The sequence below is a fragment of the Anopheles darlingi genome, chromosome 3 (genome assembly GCF_943734745.1).
Source record: "Anopheles darlingi chromosome 3, idAnoDarlMG_H_01, whole genome shotgun sequence".
Lineage (NCBI taxonomy): Eukaryota > Metazoa > Arthropoda > Insecta > Diptera > Culicidae > Anopheles > Anopheles darlingi.
The window spans coordinates 18121467-18142010 of record NC_064875.1 but is presented as its reverse complement, the minus strand read 5'-3'; the positions used below and the strand labels follow the sequence as shown (position 1 = coordinate 18142010).

The 20544-nt window shown below is 44.3% G+C and overlaps 2 protein-coding genes across 5 annotated transcripts in view; one reads left to right on the top strand and one right to left on the bottom strand.

The window, feature by feature from the left end:
- Window positions 1-17078: 17078 nt before the first annotated feature.
- LOC125953378 (unconventional myosin-XVIIIa) overlaps window positions 17079-20544 on the top strand; it is a 284199-nt gene continuing 280733 nt past the window's right edge. Inside the window, exon 1 of the mRNA XM_049682900.1 lies at window positions 17079-17082. The gene's annotated coding sequence lies outside the window, so the exon portion shown is untranslated. The remainder of the gene's footprint in view (window positions 17083-20544) is intronic.
- LOC125953410 (ecdysone receptor) overlaps window positions 18002-20544 on the bottom strand; it is a 218702-nt gene continuing 216159 nt past the window's right edge. For all 4 annotated transcript variants that reach the window (XM_049682989.1, XM_049682988.1, XM_049682987.1 and 1 more), the window contains one exon: window positions 18002-20544. This exon is cut by the window's right edge and continues 2720 nt beyond it. The gene's annotated coding sequence lies outside the window, so the exon portion shown is untranslated.

Below are 20544 nucleotides of genomic sequence, written 5' to 3'. Positions count from 1 at the left end.
GCAGATTTATGTTTAACTCGTTCTTGCTAAACATGTTGTACTCTCGATCTGAAAGATGGTTCCAATGCTATTGGAAGAGGAGATAAACAGACGAGACGCATAATATGATACATACAGACATATGGAATCGTCTGAAAAATCGTCTTTCTAAAGCTTGATCTCACGCACCCCACATTTTTGCTACGACGAAAGAGAATTATTTCTGCACGAGATCGAACCGTAGCCGTATCGATTACAATTAATGTACGGCTTGATGGTGCCTCCGCTGGCCAGTTGTGGGCTATCGGGAATGTTAATCATCGGGTAGTCTTGGCAGCCCTGTGCCCATGCTGTTCGATGCTTAACCGTTCGCATGGCATTAATTTTCTGCTCAATGCGACATCACGATCTTCGATGCTGGCGCCCGAACGCGACAATGTTGCAGATCGCTGCGGAAGCAAACTAACTAGCGAAACGGGAGTACAGCTTAACTGTATCGACTCATCTAGCATAATTTTTATTTAAATATATGTGAGGACGGCCGAGCCATTTATTCAGCATAATTTTTGAAAACAAAAAAAAACTGCCAAATAGTGAAATTTGGTTGAAAATTCTTGCAAATGATTTATAATTAAAAAAGCCCCATGTTCTTCCTTACAACAATATCCTAACAAAACATATTGTAAAGCACTAACTCATAATCGCACTAATACCTCGTGGAACTAGATAATACCAATAAAAATGCTAACACAATAACGGTCAAGCCTTACAGTAACGCCATTGACCGGCAGTAAAGGAATAACTCAAAGACCCACAAGCCCGAAGAGAGAGAAAGCGTAACCCTAGGAGCACCCTTTGGGGCCCTTGTCAGAGGTGAACCGGAAGTCGGAAGTAGGTGGCAGAAGTCGTGAAAATCGTTTGGTGTGAAACTACAATCCAAACGAATGTGTCGCCTAGTCCTAGACCGTCGGGACACGTCGACGTTGTAGGGTTTCAACAAGCAGCCCATGTTTGGCCGTTGCGTGTCTCGTTGGCGTCAAATGGTCCGTCTTGCTGAGTTCATGTTCACAGCGACCGACCGTCGTCTCGTTACGGAGTGTTAATGAGAGTTGCTCTAGACAGGGTTTCAGCGAAGGTTGCGAGCGTTGTAGCAAGCAGTAGTGCTTCAAATACATTCGATTAAGCAGAGAGCTCGGTAAAGGATATCCTTGTACAGCTCATTAGGAGCACACTTGCTCACCACATTCACCACAGCAGGAGATAACATAATTAACGCGCTATAAAGTGTATTAAAATATGGGAAACAAATGCTTCGTAATGTAGCGCCAGAATGGCAAATCATGATCCAGATCTCCAGCTTTAGCTTCCTGATATCCACCAAAGGAAAACAAACGAAAAGAGCAGGATAAAATGAAGTGTAAATGAGCCGGTTGCCGGTTCCGGAGGAGGGAATTCTGTTTTTTTGCGCGCTTTTTTTGCTTTTGCAGTCTCCTTGTTGTGGTTCCATGACGAGCTGGCGAGTGCAGACGAAATGTGACAGAAATGCAAAATGCCCTTCACCACCTGAACCCTTTCCTCGCCTCCATACCTCTTCACATCCTCTTCCATCATCCAGCGCCAACTTGTTGAATCAGACTAGCACTGCGGCCTCTCCACCACTTGTCGTTGTATCTCACAACCGACCGAGGACCGGGCAGGCCGTGCAGCGTCTGCGATTGTTACTTGAGAGGTAACAAATGTTGGAGCATCCGCATACGCCGTACAACGGTGGCCGTACAGCAAAAAACCGAAAACCCCGAGAATGACATCTTTGGAACTCATCAGCATTAATATGAGCTCGGTCCCGAGAGCTGACGTGTTCCTCTGAGGGGGGGCCAGTGGTGTAGGGCTATTAACACCGCACAACCAGGATGGTCGACCATGCCACCAAAAACAAAAAAGAAAAAAAAAACAACCACCAAACCCGAAACACCAAGGCGCAGCGAGCCACATGAGAGATAGGCCACCGAGCGAGTGCCAGTTGACACGGAGTGGTACGTTTTGGGTCGCCGCCAGTTCGCCCATTGGAGCTTCCATGGAGAGGAGCGGCGAGAGGAGTTGGAATTTGCATATTTCAGCAGAAAAAATAGAATGAACCGATGGAACACATCGGTGCGGTTATGCTCTGTTCGGTGGGTTGGATTATGTGCGTCAAGTGCACAACTGGCCCTCGCTGGCAACGGTATTCGGTGGTGTGCTGGTGATGGTGCACTTGGCAATGGTGAAGGGCACGACCAAAGTGATGGTTATGGAGGGAGCAGAGCAGTCGAATTCCCTCGCGAAATATGTGTTCCGATATGACGAGTTTGATAAGGAGCGAGTAACTGGTTCTGGATAGAATCCGAAACGTATGTTCAGCGTGGAATGGAAGCTTGGAAGCCTCGCATCGTATACCAGGGCTGGAAGTATATACCAGCGAGTTCTGGAAGTATTTTATTCTTGTTAGAGAAAAAAGAAGTGCCCATTGATTTGGAAAGAAGTCTTCGTCGGTATCTATATCTTCACTCTAATTTGATAGATAAATGTAGACCTTAGAAGCGAGAGAATTGAAACAGTTCTGCCTGTTACTAATGTTAGAATCCTATCCAAACCGCTGAGAATATTCAGAATATCCCTTATACCTAAAAGTCGCATATTTCTACCAGACTTTTTGCTTCACTATCCAACACTCTAATGCATCTAGTGTGCATTTGCTACACTTAAGCCCTCCAAACCGTTCACCCAACCTACTGGTGACACTAGTTGTTTGACGACTACGGATGGATATTACTGTGTGCTACGGACTTAATAAGACGCTTCGATGAAAATGCACGCAGTCGTCATTCTGTAGGTAATTTCTCTGTGAGTGAAACAAGGTTAACAGGATCGACGATTAATCGAGTAGTCGTGCGCTAGAAGACACCTCGCCGGGTCGCTGCTACAGGCGCCTTAACCAGCTAGGCACAACCGAGTAGGCTAACAACCGGCACCTCGGTATCGTTGTTTGCGTGAGATCGTTGGTGCGCATTATGCAAATGGTTTGTCATCGTCACGCGTGTGACCGCAATCTTGAACTTGATCTTTGCAGCCGAAAGGGGAGAGGGGCTATAGGGATCCGGGAACGGAAAGAACTCGATCTTTGGTCGATATCGAACGAGGATTCACGCCGCATGGGATGGGGATAAGCAACATAAGCGAAGCAACGATGATAAGCTGACTTTCGCAGCCGATTTCCTGTGTGTCTGTGCGCTGAACAAAAAAAAAACCATAACCTTATCCCCTGTTTGGTGGGATGCTGAATCATGTTGCTGGAGGCCAGCATAGGCATTCCCGCTGCTGCTGCTGCTGCTATGCAAAACTCCGATGCTACCACAGCTACGGACCCCGTTTTTTTTTGCTGTTGCTTGGTCTGTTCTCGCGCGTTCACCGCGAACGACAAGTGCGGACGCAGACGATGGCCGCTTGTCTCGCATTCGCATTCCCTTCTTCGTTCGGTTCACAGACACATGGCCACACGGCACGGCCTCCTTCCGTCGCCTCGTCCTCCTGCTGGTGACACCTCCACCTCGCCTTCCCCTTCTCACCCCCCCTGGGCACGCCAGCGGTGAATAGAATTCGCAAAACGAGTTTTACCAGTTAATTTTTAATATTTTTCATGACATTGCTCTCCACGTCGGTGCGCTGCGGCCAAATGGAGTGAAGCGCTCTCAGTGTGGCGGATCGGGGAGTTCGAGAACCGCCGCCACGTCACGCCACACCACGCCACACCACGCCAGACGGATTTAAAGCGTCGAAAATGAAAAGAAATTCGCGACAGCAACGGATAGCCGACTATCGCTCGCTGATGATGGTGGCGCGTCCTGGATATCGGGCTCGTGGCCACTTTCTATTCAAATGCATCGCGCAAACGCATCGCGCGCGCTTGCATCGTGACGCGTGACACTCGGTGCACCAGTCGCATTACCCCTGGAAGGCAACGCCGCTGGGCCAGGGCCAGGGCTCTTCTTCCAATCGCACGGAGTTGCTGCTGCATCATCATCATCATCGCCACCACCACCACCATCGCCAGCGGAGGAATCTCCTCAAAAACCCAACCCATGAAGCCGTGGCCGCGGTCGCTCCTGAAATGAAGAACCAGCGCTCGACCAGCGACCGCGACAACTGAAAATGAAGCGAACGAGATCTCGCGAGACAGGTTTGTTTTGCTGAGGTCTTTTCGAAAAAGGCAAGTTAATAATAATAAAACCAATGGCGGCGAAAGGAAGGAAACCGGCTCGCATGCAGCACCGGCACACGTTGCTTCTTCCGTGTCGGCGTCGTCGTCGTCCTCGTTGTCTTCGAAGTCGTCCGCGTCTTCGCGTTGCTCTCGCCAATATCTCGCCTCACCGCCGCCGCCTCTGCTGCTCTGTTGGTGTTGCGTGCGCGGCGATCACCTCCGATGCTTCGCCCGGTATGGTTTGGTTTTCGTCCGCGCCTTTAAGCCTTTCGGGTAGCGCAAGGTGGCGGTCAATGACTCGCGCGCAAAGTGTGGGCTTCAAACCAACCAAAAAACGGGCAAATAAAAAAAACAATACAAAAACAAAAAAATCATCCACGACACACCAACCAACAAATAAGCGCCAAATGGAACGGGTTCGGCACTTCCTTTTAGCTGTTGTTGTTGTTGTTGTTGTTGTTGTTGCTGTTGTTGCTGTGGTTGCTTGCATGCTACGATGCTGCTGTGAGATGTAGCATAAATTAGTGTTAAGGGAGAATCCTTAAAAGCGGATAAAATGCCATAGAGCCATTATCATAAAGTTGCATAATGCTGAACTGGACTGGTTTCGTGCAGATGTCGTGTGTATCTTTGATTGAGGTTTTCGGTTATTTTATATGATTTTCATCGGGCACCGTTTTACAGGAAGCACCTTTCTAACAACTTGTACCTCAAGGTGTGATAGTGATACACTCGTTTGAACGACGATTTTAACAGTAAAATGTTCATTATTTGAACAAGTAAGTATACACTGTAAGCATACCGCTAGTAAAGCTTGTTTTGGATACACTATTATTTGACTTTTAGGAATGCATTATAAAGAAGAATCATCGAACAAGAAGTGGAACAGTAGAAATGCGACTAAGTGTATTCCAAAATAATTTCTAATCATTAAGAGCATAAGCAATTGATTGAGAGATAAGGCAACAAGTCTGGATTAAACTATTTAACATAAACCAAGTGCAATCTTGTGATACAGAACTGGCAGTTCAGAATATATTTTTTAAAATTTTCTGCTCTTATGAAGAAATTTTAATCCAAGAAGCCAGCTCTAAATGAGCCAGCTTTATAGAGGCTGAGTCTTCGTAACAGGGTCCACCTGAGCCTTCGTATTAGGGAATGAAAGAATACAGCATAACACTTCCGTCTTTTGGTGATTAAATTATGGAACAAATTTCAAAGTAAGTGAAAGTAAATGATCAAAATATTTAGAAATAACCGAAAAATGAAACACGGGAAAATCCTTATAAAAACCATAAATATAAGCCACCAATTATCTGAAGCTCTAAGCTCTGTTTCAGATAACAATTACAGATCAGCAAACTGTGCATCAAAACAAACAGTTACTTAAAAAAGATGCAGAACTTCATGTTCCGCTAGAGCGGCTACTTCCTCAGCCTACTTAGCAAGTAAATCCATCCAAGTGAAGTAGAAATGAACACAAATGTCATCACGAAACATAATTGATCTCGACAGTACGTTTTACGATTGATGGCGCGATAAATCGGTGCGGTATGCGATATCCAGTGCGTCTATGTAGGTAATCGAACCGCACCTCATCACTGGCAGCGGCACCGACATTCCCCCTTTTTCCTGGCCACCACCATGAAAAGCCTTCACCATGGAAGGACTGACGCTAGGACGCTGGACACCCGAACACAGGCATGCTCTCACGCGATGCTGCACTTTCGATTGTTTCGAAGCTGTGCGCTCTCAGCTTCTGCTCGCAATCCTTCGAGACCTCGAGTCCGTTGATCCAGGTGAAATGGCTAGCGCTTCACCCCCATTTATTACCTCGTAATCGGGCCCCCCACTTTGGAAAGTGCGCTAAACGCCGTAACAACGGACGCCGCAGTTTGAACGCGTGGCTGAACATCGAACATTGGCGTCGACGTGGTCCACCGAACGGTCGGTTGGTTGGTTGCAATCACTCGGAAAACAAACTTGAAGCGTAAAATACATCACGAAGCTATTATTAGTTGTGGAAGGCAGGGCGACCAGTGCGCCAGTGGAAGTGGTGATGATAACCGGACCCACCGGCCGATTGCCGATACCGTTCGTCAACGTCGTCGTCGTCGTCGTCCACACTGTGTCCGTTGGAAGTCCGATTTGGAATGCCGACGAAATGTGGAACCCAAGATGACTTTATCAAATGTCCAGCCGCGATTATGTGGCTCTGTGGCGTGCTCTGCTCAGCTCGCAATGCAGAGCCTGATGGCGATGCCGGGCATCAGCATCCCTTACCATAGTCTCATCAGCTTCATTATAATCATCTTACGAGCACTTACCTAATCGCAGCTCTATACGAGGCGCAAGTGATAAGATGTCGAGTCACGCCACAACGTACACAACGTCGGTAGCCATCTTTCACGCCCAGCATTTTGAACGATGCCGCCGCCGAATCTTATCGGCAAAAACACAGATTGTACACTGATCAGGTATCGATGAGTAATGTTTTTTCGATAATGTCTTATCACAGCACGGCACAAGGCGGTGGCAGTGGTTGATGAATTAAACGTTTTGGCGCCAGACACGTGTGCGCGGTATCCAATCGCCTGAACTTTTTTGTTAGGTTTCTGCAAAGTTTCTGCTAGTATCAATTTTGTCGTCAGTTCCCTGGTAGAGGTGTGTGTTTGCTCCTTCACAGCACAGACCGTTTGCTGTGGACGGTGGATACCAACACCTGCCAGTTGTTGGCGAGCTTAAGCGATAAGACGATAAGCGTAAGCGCGGTAGCGGAATTCTCCTGGGAGTCGAGCACCGCCTTTCACAAGCAGGTGTCAGACTGCTAAAGTCTCCAAAACACACTCTCACACCCTCAGGGCATCTTGTTGTATCAGTAAGTAGTAGCAGCAGCAGCAGCACTTGCTACACCTCCTTTAGTAGCTTGTCATTCGCGTTTACCTTCCCGTTTATTGCTCCGCTACTCGGCTTAAGATAACGATCCGTTTGGTGCAAGATAAGCGTCTGCATGTCTAGGGTTGGGCCACGGGGGCGCTACCGGCTTGATACCTTCGCAGTTCGACTTGAAAGGTCAGCGTATCTTCGAGCGGAAACATCAATTAGCATGCACCCCCTGCACCGGGCTTCTGTCTGCCGGGCGTCTGTATCGGCCATAAACCGGGAACCACCAGAGAGGAGAAGCCAGTTCAGATGGATTTAAATCGCGGTTTACGACCTGCCACACCCCTGCATTGAGTTGGCCTTTGGCGGGTGCTTCAGGATCCTCCCTCGGTGGGAGTTGGGCGCTGAAGCGGATAATATCCTTTAATTAACTGGCCTTTTTGGGGCGGCATGCCTCTGGTCTCATGGATCTGATCTCGCTGAACGAGGCGAAAGGTGTTAATCATCATCTCGGGACCGGTATAATTCCGGATCGATCTTCCATTCGGCATCCATTTTTTCACTCTCGATCTCTTGTTCTTTCTCTCTCTCTCTCTCGGTCTAAGGTATCTCTCTACACCAACGCTCCCCTTTTTAAGAAGACCATAAAGACCACCTCATATCCGCATACAACACCGGTGGCTTCACGAGAATGGTGGTGGCCGCTGTACGTACATCTTCATCGTCCGGTGCCTGGGTTCGTCCGCAGACATTCGGGGAGATGCGTGTGCGTGTGTCGGTGCGGCCAGCGCTACTCTATAATTATGCTGCCGATGCGAGAAAAGCAGATTGTTGTAGTTAAGCTAGCGAAGAAGGGAAAGGGAAGGTGGGGCAAGAAGGAGTTTAATGGTGGGCGCGCGCGCGCGTGCGCCAACCTGCCAAGACTCGATATCGCTCGAGAAAGAGAGGGGCCGGGATTTTCGATACATCACCGGCTCAACCTCCAAGGGGAGGATCGCTTGTGGATGCTGCTGGAACAATAGTCGCTGCTCTGATCGCGTGCGTTGCAGTGGATCAGGTAACGTGCAGCCCATTATCAGCCTTTATTGAGAGTAAGTTACTTCCGCCACGTAATGCAATCAACAAGTGGCTTTGCTGTGACTTGCAAAAATGTCGGATTTACTGTTTCGAGAACCTTGTATCAGTATTAGATTGGGTTGGGTAGTATCTGTACTCGTGATGATTTGGTCTAGATGCAGATATCTGCATGTCTGTTCTGTCTTGTTGCATACTCTGATCGATAATCGCATCAGCATGCACCCGACCAGCGCATGGGACATCAGTTAGTGCTCGTTTAGCTTACCGGTTAATGGTGTCTGTAGGGTTGTAGCAGCAGAATATGTACAGCACAACCTGGCACCCCATGAATATTTCGATTTATTGTCGATCATAAGATATGGAGCTTTCATTCTTCACCAATTCGTGCAGGAGATGTTTTTTTTCATCTTCTGAATAGTTAAACCAACTGTGTACACTTGTAGGGTTTGTGCTCTGTGTCTTTTCGCTTCAGAGCGTGTGTTTGTGTGCTCTATTAAGAGAGTACAAAGTGTTTTTGCTATTCTCAGAATAAGCTTCCACTGAGATTTTTTTATGTTTTGCAATAGTATTGCTTTATCGAAATTCGAATCGATTCGGATTGGATTTTCTCAGTTGTCATGATGAAGCAATGTAAACTAAACCAATCGAAGAGAGGCCTCGCGGCCTACTCTTTAACTACTAGGATCAGTAACCAGCAAGCTATTACCATTTCGTTCTTGTTTCTATCGAAGGCAGCACTGTTTCTAGTCTCGTAACCTGCACTGCATTGAGTCTTAGTAACCTACTGCAAATTTATCTTCATAAAATACGCCTCTACAAACCCTATATTATCCTTGTGTTTGATGTTGTTTATCGATATGCGGCTAGGAAGACGAATCGAAACAACGAAACAAAAATTACACACAGAAGAAAAAAATGAATTGAACGAAAGGTTAAATCACAGAAAACATTTGTCTCTGCCGGATCCCGTAGAAACAAACCGTTTGCGAGTTCTCGGGAGGGACTGGCGGGTGGGGTAACCGCACTGCACCTTCACCCGCGGTGTTGTCAGCGCAAGATGTCGTCTGACAAAGGAAGGTGTTGACGAAAATAGATCCTTTACGTCCACAGACCACGCAGGGCAAGTAGTATAGGCATCGAGCCAGGTTCTCGTACGATTCGATACGACTACTTGGGTTTGCTTAAATGTATGTACGTGATGTACGTGTCCGTAGCACTTAGGAAGGAGGTTTATGATGGCAATTGATGTTGAGATGAAGTAATTGCAATCAAAAGGGCCTCCTGCTCAATAGCTGCCGGTTGGTTCTGACTGCAGATGATCGATGACGGTAAAGAGACCCCTACGTCTGATGGGTAATGAAGTAGGTTAAGCGCAACTTTGCAAAAAACGGCCATTTCGAATTCAAGAACACATTAACCTGGGAAGCAACAGTTGACACGATGGCGGATGGATTGCGTGGAGTGGAGCACCTCGCGCCGCGGCCTAACCATCAGCAATTCGATCAATTTACAATCAATCCGCATGCCAATCCGGTGGGCATGCGCACACCTCGGGGTGGGATATTTGAGCGATTTGCATGCGACCTCGACCACCGTTTCCTAGCGTTTTGACCGGTTCCGAGTTCGGGGCGGTCAGTTTTTGAATAATTCAAGTTTGGAAGTTTTAAACGAGCGGCGCCCTCTCTGGACACTCTTGCCCTTTCCGTTGGCACCGGTTGGCTCAGGGGTTACAATTATCAATGCAGAATGTGGGTTATCAGGTTTGGGTTTGGGAAGGAAAAAGGGCTGCTGAAGGCGTCCGCCTCTCGTTGTTGGGGATGATTTTTGGAACAGGTTTTATTAAGTTTGCGTGTAATGGCAAGGCAATTGGATTACAGCGTGGCGAACTGCCTCGGCATAAGCGAATAAATGAATCTGCAGTTGGGAGAAAGGGGGAAAAATTTAAAAACCTTCCAATTTTTCAGCGATTTCCAACGGTACAGTGCCACGCAACCCATTTTTCGCTAAAAAAAACTGATTTTGTTCGGCAAAATGTGTTTATTCTATCGGTAATCACTGTGGAGAGGGAATCTGCTCGAATGGTCCAAAATCTCAAGCAATCGCCCATCTCGCTCTCGCGCGAAAGAGTGAGAGAGCGAGAGAAAAGTTCAAGCAGTTCATTGCGTGCAGCTTGAATGGAATATTGCATGCAAGTTGTTCGAAGTTGTTGTGTACAGCTCAAGGTACTTTAAAAAGACAGGTAGCATCTTAACCGCTTTGACAGGTCACCATTTTGAATTTGTTTGACATTCATAGGAGGGCGCTTTTATAAACAAAACCACGTGAGTTTCAAGAAGAAGAAGAAGAAGATGTGGGCAAGTTTGGTGGTTTTATCAGGGAAAGTACTTGATTTCACTCTTTTTCGAATGTTTAAATGATTCATCTCTCGATTTAAGATCATTCGAGCGACCGAGTTGTGTTTTACAGCGAGTGAGCACGGTCCAGGAACGCTAGCTAGCTCTTGTTCTAGGCCGGATGGCAAGACCTACGGACCGATAGCATATTGAAACTATTGAAAGAATTTTGGGAATATTTGCATAAACTTCAACTTTCCTGCCACTTTTCGTGAATTTTAACTGTCGTAATACCACGGAAAAGCGAAAACAGCTCCGAAAAGAGCGTTCCCGAAGTAAACATCCCACCATCCCGTGAATGTCAAACTCTGAAGTTTTTTCTAAAATAAAATCGGGGATTTGTTCTGGATAAAGCTACCTGTCTTTTTAAAGTACCTTGGTACAGCTTCAAATTCGTTCGTTCAAATTAACCGACAACTTTATTGGTGGCTGGGCCATGGGTTGGGCAGATGGGGAGACCCAGATATGTTCCTTAATTCTCCCCACCGGAAACCGTACTGGACGCATCGCATCTTATTTGATAGCAGCATAAAGAACGTCAATTTTATAAACGTACTCGAAATGTTTAGACATTAATCACCCTCTGGACATGACACACATTTACTCAACAGAAGAAGGTCTCTAGACACTACATCTTCTTATCACCGTCATCGTGTTAATGATGCAACGAGTGAGTCAAATGCAATGCCTTTGGCGTGCGCTCATCTTCGATCATTCCAGATCGCCGTCCGATTGATAACAACGGAAAGTAGTATGTTACGGTAGCGAGCAGCATGAGTAATGAATGTGCGGCTCCACCGCCTAGCGTTATCTCGGCTATACTGGATGTGGTCGATGAAGCGTTGTGGCGCTGCTGTAAGCCTCTCCTTCGACTGACCAGAACGATCCCCAGAGGTTATCAAGTACCCGCTAAACACTCGCACTAAAACCGCGCTCTCGGTGTACTGATAATGACTGGGGCTTGTTGTGATCGAACGGACGGACGTCTCCCCAGGGGCGTACTTAAAAGCAATGCTGTGGCTGTGCAGCGATAAGAAATACGATCGGTGACCACAGCGGCAGCAACGGCAGCAGTCTTGCTTATCCGTGCGGCTAGAACGGATAGAGAATTCTGGAAGATGTCCAAGAAGCTGTGGATGCTGGACGCATCGTGAGAAAAAGGCATTTTTCTCACATGATATAGTTTGTTGGTGATAAGCTTCGAAGTTAACCAATGTTGATAAGCAAAAGGGGAAAGAGAAACATAATTTCTTTTCACTTTGAAAGGAATGTCACTCACTGGGAGGGTTAATAATGAATACATACTTTTATTGAAATGTACACCACGTTCCACAGTTTGAGGCGTGTCTTTTCGTCTTTTCATCGCTCCTCGTTCCTTTTCTGGTTTCTGTATGCAGTTTTCTATGTTTTGTATCATTGTGTGTGTGTATGTTTGCTGTTGTTGCCTTTGTGTCTTTACATGCTGCATCCGCTGTGCTGTCTATACGCTTCTTTCCACATTTTATCATACAACTTACACGTGCGCAATCGCACAGAATCACGGCCTCCTACTCATCTGCTGTCGCCCTTATGTACTTCACTGTTTCAACCCCTTTTTATCCCCTTTTTGTTCGTTTCTTTCTTCACCTTCTTCTATTCCCTATCCTATGCTCATTATACTTACACCATCACCTTTCTTTGTATTTTGTTCACCTTTCTTTAGCAGTTTCACTTTTCATGTGCTTTTGTCCCTTCTTCAGTTTCCTCTTGCTGATTTGCTGAGCGTAGTTACTGTTGCAGTTTTTGTATTGTTGTGTTTGTTTGTTCCATTACTGTATTTTTTAACCAGTTTCCTTCGCCTGTTTCCTTCGCTTCTTCTTTTCTTATCGCGCCGCTGTTCTTCTCCTATCTTTCATACTTCTTTACTCGCTGCTGGTAGATTAGCTGTAATGTTCTGTAGTATTTTGTGGGTTGTTTGTTTGTTTTCCTTTCTTTGTACGTATCTTAAATATTGTTTATGCACCGACTTAGACGTGACGCATATAGCTGATCCGAGTGTGAGGAGTATGAGAAGGAGCGAAGTAACATCACCCGCATAGTATCGCCCCGATAGATTTGTTGAAGCAGGCGGTACAACGTATACGGCTTACGTTTATGATTTTTTTTTGTATGTTTATCGTTCAGCTCTGCTTCTGTTGCTCGTTTAGTTGTATCTGGCTTATTTTTATCATTATTTGTTGCACATTGTATTTGTATAAAAAAATAATAGCCCAACTCTGGTTTCGCTCTCGCTCCGTTCCCTTTAGTGTGCTTTAGTACCGGGTGGACTAGCAGCACCAGCTCACCGGCTCACCCTACCATTCCTCTCAATATTCATATTTAAATGTCATCTTCATAATAGTTCAGGTTACACTGTCGCTGAGTTTTCTGAGTTTGTTTCCATCGATTCATTTGTATGTTTGTCGGCTTTGTTTTTTTGTTGTTGTTGCTTGTCTTTGTAAGTTTGTTCACACTTTACTTTTCTGCATAGCAAAGAAATGCAAGGATTCACAATGCTGCGCGTGTATATGTGCACGTACACTGGTTGCGTTTGTTTGTTGGTTAGGTTGGCTTATTGGGTTGTTCAGTAACAATAGTGGGTTTCTTGTTGCTGCTGCTTCTTGTGGTTTGTTCTGATGTTCCATTTTACACGCTTAAAGGAGCTCAACCATTTCATACCTTCAATATAGACAGGGATTGAAATGAGGTGCCTTATTGTGCAATCGTAAGCGGTAGTTTACAGGACACAAATATAACAATGCAAGGATGGTCAGGTTTCAGGTTAGGCGCGGGAGAGAAAGAGAGATAAAAGTTTGTTTTAGTAACTATACATTAGGGGGCATTAAGAGGGGTAATGTTGATTGCTCTCGATTTGCCACTTTCGTTACCCACTGTGTTTGACAACTTTTCGTTTGTCATCTTTTCATTGCTGCTTTCTCTCTCGCCGCCTCTCTCTCTGTCTCTCTATTTGTGTGTGATTAACAAATAATGATGTGGCACGTTTTGTGCACATTTAAGCAAAACCTTTATTATCCTTTCTTTCCTTTCTTTTGTTTCATTTCATTCAGGTTTAGGTGCTATTTTTTATTTGCACCGGTTGTTGCGATTTCATAGACATGCAACAGAGCTCGTACTGACCAGGTAATTGGGATTCTTCAACTTTGACTAACTGCTTGCCGTATTTTTGCTTGTTTTTTTTTAGGATAACAAATTAATTTAATTTAGATAAAATTTTTCTATCACCACAAACCGAAGTTCATAAACGAAGTTCGCAAAGGAATATTAGAGCTAAAAACCGTTCGCTGCCTACGCTGATCCCCGTCATGATTGTAATTTCGTTTTGCGCGAGTAAGCATTGAGTTCGTAAAATAGAATAAAACAAACTTCGAGAACGGATTGGGAACAATCGAACAATTCTGCCTATACAATTTTAGCTAAAGTAACTTGAAACGGAATCACTTCACTGATATGCTAATCAAACTAGGTCAAGGAATAGAGAAACCGATCTTCTTATCTCAAAAAACACCCGCGCACAGCCTCCCATAGAGCATGGAGGAGATTAGAGGGAAGGGGTTTTGCGATTTGGTTTTGCTAATAATTATGCCGCATAGTGGAGGGAGGGAAGGTCACATTCGTTTCATTCGAAAGCTCTACTCAACAAGCTAGACTGGGCAGAAGGTTGAGGGTATACAGTTGAGGATAACTTTTAATATCATCGCTTTTGCGCCAAAGAGAGTATCGTTTTCCATACGACTTCCGAATGCATCCAATGCTGATCATTGCTTACTATGAGTACTGTTCACTTAATCTCTAACCTGCTGGATAATGCTATAATACGCTGATACATCGAAAAGCTGAACCATATTGGCTGTGCTTCAGTATTATGCAGAAGAATTTCAATTTTGCTTTTGCCAAACAGGCCTAGTCAACGGGGGAGTTCGTGGGAGCTAGTATAGGGTATCCAATACTTTGGGCATGTAGTACTCCAAATGTAATGTCTATAAATTGCCAATGATCCATGCAGCACAAGGGAGCATTGCCACGGTGTACGTGTTGTTCTACGTGCACAAAGTCTTCTTTAACGTTTTTGCCTCGTATTCGCGTTCAGTCCATCGATTCAGTTTGCTTAAGAGTTCCTAATTGTGCTTAGCGTAAAATTTATGTTGTTGTTTGTTCTTTTAATTTCTATTAATTTATAGTTGTTTCTCCAATTGCAATCCAATGTTCAAGAAAGGATAAGCGAGAGAAAGAGATGGTGAAAGAGGGGATACGGTTCCCATTCTTCCCTTTGTTGCTCGAAATCTTGAATCCAGGGAAGTGGGCGGACAATACGTCCCGTGATCGTGCAGCTCAAAACCGTTAGGTGCGCTTGAATCGAAAGTGTCCTTTTTGGTGTTCTTTTTGAACAGATTTGACGCTTAAGTAGACGGCCAATGCTTCATGCTGCTTCGCTTATCATTTTGCTTAACCAGTCTAGGTTTTTATGTTTTTTTTCTAATTTTTTGAAACGATTTTTTTTCTCTTAATCTATTTAAACGCTACTTTCAAGAGCACCACACAATCAGTCATCTTTCGTTTCCAGAACGGTCCACTCCTCTTTCCCGCTGGTCGTTTGGTAGATTTATCAAAATCTTTGTTAACTTAAAGAACGGAAAAAATAATAAAACAAATTCCATCCAAAAGGAGAACGATGATGAAGAAGGAAAAATAAAGCAACCAATAAAAGGTAAAACTATATTGAGAAAAAGAAAGAGAGATGTAAAACTCCAGTTAAAAAGGTCTCGAATGACACTGTAAATTCGAACGTGCAAAATCGTATTCGAATCGAACGAAACAGAACAAATGCACAGTAAATGCAATTTTACGTTTCTTGTTGAACACACTAGTACGCCGCTTTTGGGCACCATCTTCGGTGCAATTACGGGAATTTGGACGTATTTGCTTGATTTTGCACACAATCGCTTCGGCAGCAGGGTTTTTAACTTTCCCGATCCAGTCTCATGATTTGGTTTTTGTTTTTTTTATTTCTTCATTGTTTTAAGTCAATTTTGCTCTCTCTCTCTCTCTCTCTCTCTCTCTCTCTCTCTCTTTCACTTATCCTTTCCTTTCCTTTTTAAGCTTAATGTTTTGAAATTTTGTTGCGTGAAGGAAGGGGCAATGTCTTTTCTTCCATTTTTCGACAGACACTTTTGCGTCCCCGTTTTAAATTTCCTTCCGTCCTTACTTCTTATCCTTTGGTTTTCACTTTTTTATAATGCTTTCGATTAAAACAAAGTGTCTTTATCCACTTCGGATCCACCTATTTACAGGAACCAAGCATCTCGCGCACACAAACACTCACACCTCATTCATACACGCACTAGGAGCAGAGAGGAAGAGAGGGGCAGGGGCTTATCCTTTGGAAAAAAAAACAATACTTCAGTGTGATAAGGATATTCTTCCTTTTTTTTCAGTGGATTTTGAGCTCGAAAGCAATGCGAGGATCAAATGTTGGGAAGAGTATGGTTGGAACGAGGAGTTGTGCAACCCAAAGTAGGCTTCGCTCTCCAACTTGTGGTTTGGACAATCAAAACTGGTGAAGGAGGGCTGGAGAAAGGCTTGCTGAGATCGGAGTATCCTGGCAGTAATGTCATCGCCTTGTGGGATCCGGCTTTGACTCCGTTAAAATGAATTCTCCTTCTGCTGCTAAACCGGACCGCTACGTGGAAGATTATCGTTATGCCCTCATCTCGTATCTTACACTACTAGCAGCTGCTGCTTGCTGATTATCATTAAGTTTTGGTTGCTGCTGTTGGCTCAACCGTGATGGCGGTTGAGAAAATGATGAAATTGAACCCGACATGTGGTTAACGCCTTCCCCGGAATTCGTACGCTCCACCGAAAGCTAAAAGCTTGCTTGTAATGTTTTAGCCTAAGAAAATGGTCTGACCTCAATAATGGCAGTGCTTAGTGTCCTATTCTTCGCCCGCATCTCGTAATGTAATGTTACTTTTTTAATTTCTCCAACACCGCAGCGTGTTACTCCAGGACGCTCGATCGGGATATTCTTCGTTAGCATGTGTTACAACTGGTGTGTATGTGTGCACCTGTCCTTGTGATGGTAATTATGTATTAAATGTATCCGATCTTCCGGTGCGATATTAACATTATTTGGCGCACCACATTGGTATGGCTTTCATGTTTGTCCAACCCGATTGGTTTAAATGTTCTCTTAATTGATAACACACACATTGTATCGCATATTGGTTGGTTCTACCACTCCAGCACCTCAGATGGGTAAGCGAGTACGCGTAAAAAATTGGAATATTACTTTCCCCCTTTCCACCACTGTGTGACATAGTGATCACGCACACACGATCGGGTGCCGGACTTGGGATGTTCTAGAGAACGACGATCAGCCGCATGCGTCCGTGCGTGCGTGCGTGCTCGCGTTGTGAAGACTTTTTGCTCTCCTATCGTTTGCGGTTAGCAAACGATTTGGTAAATTTTGGGAGTTGGGTTTCGGGGTTGTATGGATGGCGCTAACTTCTCAAAACCGTCTATCGGATCTTCATGTACTCCGTTGTTTCACGTTGTAGCCCTACTGGAAAGAGAATCCTTTCCTTTTGTAACTGGAAGAATGGAACTGCAGCCACACGCGGGATTTACATTTAGAAGAGTAGAAATGGTTAAATCGATCGATTATGGTTCAAAAGTGAGAGGACCATGGTGGACCGCGCTACCAACCCGGTCGATCGAGTGCAATTAGATGTTAATATTATTATCCGCTGTCCCGTGTATATGTACTGCTTACTGTTGACCACTGATGCTGCTAACGGGTCATCATCTTATCGCTTATAAGCTTAAGTAAACTGTTACTGTTTATAAACTGGCAGTGTTTGGCCCAGAAACGATCCTTACGACCCTTCGCGCACTCTAGTCCATCCCGTGAAGAATTACTGCACCGCACCAATCAATCGGTTGCTTACAATCTGAGGCCTTTTTAGTGAGGTGTCGGATTACCATCGAAACGATCTATCACACACTCATCTCTTTCTAAAATGTCGTCGTTCAGTGCACCGGGGGAGGCCACACATGCTGCATCGTGCTGGTGTCAATAGAATTATTTGTTCTCAATCGTTCTTCACTTTTCCAAATTACATTCAATAGGTCCACTTAACATGATTGACCTTTAAAGCAATGGCAAAAGAAGAAAATAAATAATAAAAATAATTTGGCGCACTGATCATCCTTATCCCCACGCACGCTATGGTTGCTCGCTCACCGAACCGCGCATGCGTGTGTGCGGATAGCATAACTACAGGGCCAACTAACTTCGCTTCGCTAGAAATACTAGATTCCTGCGTTTGGAAATGGATCTCTAAAAACAAATAATATCGAGTGATAAAAGATAATAATAACTGAACCCACGCTGATGTAAAAAGGAAATGTTTTTTTATTACAAAAAATAATAAAATAATATAGCAATAATAAAAGTAACTATATATATATATATACGACGTACGACGATACGGGCTCATTAATAGTAGTTTGAGAAAATTTTGCACATATCCCAGTTCATGCTTAACGAGTACACACATACGCCGCAGACACACATACAAACGCATACACACCATGCACGCGTCAGTGCAAAACGTACTTGCTATCTTTGCACTAATCCACTACCACAAAGCCATTTGTCGGTGCCTTTGATGCCTTTCGTAGCAAAGCTCCTTGGAACTCCTTTTTCCTATCCTGTGCTACCTCTCTTTTAAAGCGCTCCTTATCTTTCTCTCTCACTCTCATTTTTCTTTCCCATACATTCATATCATACATGCACACTGGCTCACACCTTAGAAGGTCCTTCAGACCTTTTAGGATCTATGTAAAAATAAAATACAATTTATACAACTTTACACGACACATTTGCGCCCTCGGGTCGATCAGTGTTTGCAATGGGCGATGCTCGCTCCCTTTTCCTTTGCTGACGAGCCTTTAGTTAGCTTATCATCATTTGTTCAATTTTAGCCTTTAACTCTCGATTAACTCTTTGAAAGCAATGTGGATGCCCTTGCCTTCCCACTCAGAGGTCCTTTCTACTATCGTCCTCTCTATATAATAGTCCATCTGTTTGTTTGTTTTTGTGGTTCGTGTTTTTTTGTGGCTTTTCTATAAAATTACATACAAACAACTCCTACCTTTCGCTGCGTGGATTCGTCTTTGTTTTTCTTCTTCTGTGTTTTCGGCATTGAAGCTACTGTCGACAGGAGAGTTAAGGTAGGTGTGCATACATCATTCATAATCATCATTGCATAGCCACACGTTCTCTTCATCTCCATTACCCGCGCTGTTATTCAGTCCATATCATTCTATGCTGTTTTTTTCTGTTTTGTTTCGTGTTCACTGGCATTACAGGTTGGTTTGTGAGGGGACTCATCTCTGTGCATTAGTGGATAAGAAGGAGCAGAGTTATTTCATAGTTTTCTTGTTAATGGAATCTCTTTTTAGCTTTGTATCGTTTTTTTAGATTTTGTTCAGCTATTCAGCTTTGTGTTGTTTACTATCATGTAGTTATTTCTGTACTTCCCTACTATATGTTGCCTGTTCGCATTCACTTCTTTCCTTTCGTATATTTCCTTTCCATTTGTTTGTTTGTTTGTTTGTGTTTGTATGTTTCTTTCTTTCTCAAAAGGCACCTCCGTTTCCGTTAATCCAGGCATGAAGCACTGAACCCGATCCAATAAGCATCCTTCACCCTTCTTTTGTTCCGTGCAAAAAGTTTACTTCTTCATTCACTCCCTTGCCGGTAAAGATCTACTTATGACCAAACTAACAGTTCAAAATGAAATATGGGCCGAATTCCTGGAATTTTTGGGGATGATGGTGGATCTTCGAGGAATTTTAGGTAAAATTTAGCTACAAAAAACGACAGACTACAATTTTGGCTAACTTAAAGCCCCATACATAGTGATCAACCGTTCGGGAACGAACAGCAGCGTAACTTAACGAACCAACAGGGCTTCAAAGGCGTCATGCGTTGGGGGGAATATATTTGGACTAAAAACACATTCTAGTAGAATAGTGGGATATTGCCACGCATCGTAAATTGTTTGCAAATATTGCAACAAATTAGGAGGTTCGGTTAGCTTTCAGTGGAGTAAGCCTAAAGTGCACACGTTGTCTTTCACGATGTTTTCATATAATTCTGTCAATGCTAGTTTTCTCGTTCAACAAATTCAATAATTCATACTAGATATTTAATGGGAGCGCCCTGCTGTTTAGCCTAGAAATCATGTTTAGCTACCTTTTCGACTCGAAACAAAAAAAAAACGAAGATGAGTGATTTCAGTTTGTATGTGAGAGCCACAATTTCAATCGATTGAAATTAGGAAATGGGGGCGTTAAGAGTAAAGATAAATGCGCACCTTGAACATTTTTCACGTGGCAAATTAAAGTACCTTAAAGTGAATAGTTTTGTTATGAACGGGGCATTAGTTAACCGGCGGTGTTTCTACTACTTCCACAAACCAATCCAATGTAAAATTCATTTCATTCCTAAATCCTGCATGTAGAAAGGTGGCCACTATGCGCAACTGTTTCAGCGTTTCTCACTATGGTGGCGGTTCATACACAATCCTAACGTCTAACAGACCAAACAAAAGGTCTATCTCTCGCCCTCTCTCTCTCTTGGTCGCGCGCTGTATTCTCGTTCCAAATATCGGAAAACATTGCCCTCCTCACACCTTAACGCCTAACCTAACCTGCGCCATTTGCGCCTGTTATGTGTGTGTGTGTGTGTGTGTGTCTGTGCTGATGGGCTGGATTTTGAAAAACTGTCGCTTACTGGCTAGTTAATTCAATTTATACATTTGCTCCCTCTCCGCCCCTCTTTGGGGGGCTTTCCAAGTGGGATAAACTTCTGCAGTTTCTTCTGTTCTTGTTGGTGTGTGGCCACATGCTTAATGCTAATCGTTAGCAGTA